The sequence below is a fragment of the Dipodomys ordii genome, unplaced genomic scaffold (genome assembly GCF_000151885.1).
Source record: "Dipodomys ordii isolate 6190 unplaced genomic scaffold, Dord_2.0 Scaffold128, whole genome shotgun sequence".
Lineage (NCBI taxonomy): Eukaryota > Metazoa > Chordata > Mammalia > Rodentia > Heteromyidae > Dipodomys > Dipodomys ordii.
Genome location: NW_012267344.1, coordinates 1 through 2983, shown reverse-complemented (window position 1 = coordinate 2983; position 2983 = coordinate 1).

The following is a 2983-nucleotide window of genomic DNA, read 5'->3' as shown; positions in this document are numbered from 1 at the left end:
CCCACCCACCCCATCCGGCCACGCCCCCTCCCAGCCCCGTGGACCAATCAGCTTCCTAGTTTGGGAGGGGTCGCGCGAGGATGACGTCAGGGGAGCGCGCGTGCGTGCGCGCCCGCCACGGTCCGGGCGGCTGGGGTCGGCGTCGGCTGCTGAGGTGGTTTTGTTTGTTTATTTGTTTGTTTGGGGATGTGGAGCTTTCGCGGAGGTTTGAAGCAGCGCCGGGGGAACGCAGGGCGATGTGTTCGGAATGATTGGGACCCAGGGCTTCGAAGCGCTTTTCGGGCGCTCCGGTGGAGTCCCCAGGCCCGCGGGGCCCGCGTCGCCCCGGCCCCTGCCGTCCCCTCCCCGGGCCTTGCCTCGAGCGGACTCCAGTGCAGCCAGGCTTGTGGCGTTCCAGATGGTGGTTTTGGTTTTGTGTTTGCTTTAGGAGTTTTTTGTCTTGTTTTGTGCAGGTCTTGGGGCTCGAACTCGGGGGCCTGCGGGCTGTCTCTGAGGTGGCTTTTTTTTTTTTTTTGCTCAAGGCTAAGGTTCTGCCACTTTGAGAGAGACAGCTCGACTTCCGGCTGTTTTTTTCTTAATGGTTCATTGGAGGTAAGGGTCACGGACCTCACTTCCCAAGCTGGCTTTGAACCGCGATCTGCAGATCTGAGCCTCCTCTTCCGTAGGATTTGCAGGCGTGAGCCCCCGGCGTCCCGTTAGGAGTTTGGTTTTATGGTGACCCATCTTTTCTCAGCCCCCGCCCTCCCCCCGCCCAACCATCATCATAAGATCGTATGAATGGAACTGTGTTGTGGGCTGGAATGAACACACACACACACACACACACACACCATATATACATACACATATGGTCTTGGGAAGAGGGGGAAAAGATCCAAGGAGAGTTATTCTGCAAAATGGTGGTGTCTGTGAGAGAGGGGGGGGGGAACTGTCTTGGGCAGTTTACATTCATTTCGTTTATTTCTCTGTGAGTGCAGGAGTATTTTTGTTTTCTTTTGTCCCAATATGAATAGGGCTCAGGAGGTGAAGGAAGGCCACCTGGGTTTTCCTACAGGTTTAGTAAGAGTTAAAAAGAACAGGAAGCTGATGCGTGGAGTTATACTCACACACGTACTATGGCAAAAGGAAAGGGGGTTGAACTGCCATTGGGTGTTTGCCATGATTTTACTGAGCAGCAGTGGCAGGTGGAATTGTTAGCAATATAGAAGATGGTTGTTGGAGAGAGCTCAGAGTGAAACAGCCCGTGAGTGCACTTTTCTTCTCTTCTTCTGATGAGTGTTCTGTGAATGTCTGTTAAGGTATTAAGTGTATAAATAAGGGCCTGGCATCCCCTTTACATTTTTGAAGCAATGGTAGGTCCCCTCACATTCAAATGTTGACTGCTTAAGTCCTAGTTTTTTGGTTTTTGTTTTGTTTTTGTTGTCAGTCATGGGACTTGGAAGTTCAGGCTTGTACACTGGTACCTGAGCTCTTCAGCTCAAGGCTAATGTGCTATCACGTTGAGCCACTTCTGGTTTTCTGGTGGCTAATTGTTTTTTTGGGGGGGGAGGGGGTCTAGTTGTGAGGCCTGAACTCTGGGCCTAGGCGCTGTCCCTCAGCTCTTCAGCTTAAGGCTAGCACTCTACCACTTGAGCCATAGCACCACTTCTGAATTTTTTCTTTTTGCTTATGTGGTACTGAGGAATCAAACCCAGGGCCTCAGGCATGCAAGGCAAGCGCTCTACCACTGAGCCACCTTCCCAGCCCTGTTTCAGGCTTAAAAAAAATTTTTTTTTGCTGGTCCTAGGGCTTGAACTCTGTGCCTGGGCACTGTCCCTGAGCTCCTTTTGCTTAAGGCTAGCACTCTACCACTTGAGCCACAGTGGGTGCCACTTTTGGCTTTTTCTGTGATTAATTGGAGATAAGTCTCATAGACTTTCCTGCCTGGGCCGGCTTGGCTTCCAAACAGTAATCCTCAGATCTTATCCTCCTGAGTAGCTAGGATTACAGATGTGGGCCATCTTCCCCAATTTGTTTCAGTGTTTTAATCCTCTTGTTTTGATTTAGCAATCTCAGAATGATTCTAACCCCCCCCCCAACCCCCTAGGATCCCACTATGTACAGTCCAGGCTGTTCTCAAATTCATTATCTTCCAGCCCTAACCTCCAGTGGTATGGGATTTCAGGCCTTTACTAACACACTGAGCTTCTGGAGCCCTTTCTAAAAATACATCTTCAGGAAAAATAAAACTGTTAGCATTATTCCCATAACTATCATTGTATCAACAGCCCCAAGCCGAAATGTAAATATTGGTGCCTGTCAGGTCTTTCAATTAACACATGGTTTCTGTTCTCCTAAAGTTTACATTGTAGTCAAAGGGGTTAGGAGGAAAAACAAACAAAAAACCAGGTCAAGAGAATGGAAGTGCCTCTTTATAGTAATCAGGGAAGAACTCAATATTGTGGTTGGTTGGATTTCAGTTCTCAGAAGGAAGGTGTGCCCAGTATCTATAATACAGGCAAAAGAAAGGGTTGGTGAAGCAGCTTGAAATTCAGGTCACTGGCGGAAGATGTATTAGGGCATCACTGGTCATCTTAACATTTTTGGCTTTTTCTTTTTTTTTTGGTTTTGCCAGTCCTGGGACTTGAACTGAGAGCCTGGGCACTGTCCCTCAGCTCTTCAGCTCAAGGCTAGCACTCTACCACTTGAGCCACACCACCACTTCCAGCGTTTTCTGTTTATGTGGTACTGAGGAATTAAACCCAGGATGTCATGTATGCTAGGCAAACACTGTGACAAGGCACATTCTTAGCCCACTCCCATTTTCTACCCTTCACAGTATAAGCCATGTATATATGTTTTCCCCTTTCCTATCTCCTGCTACAATAATTGACAGTATGAGCTGTTAACCAGAACATGCCACAGTGTCTGCACACAGAAAACTTACATGAACAGATGAGTAACAATGAAAAATATAGACCAGCTTGGCAAAGGTGTTTTTTTT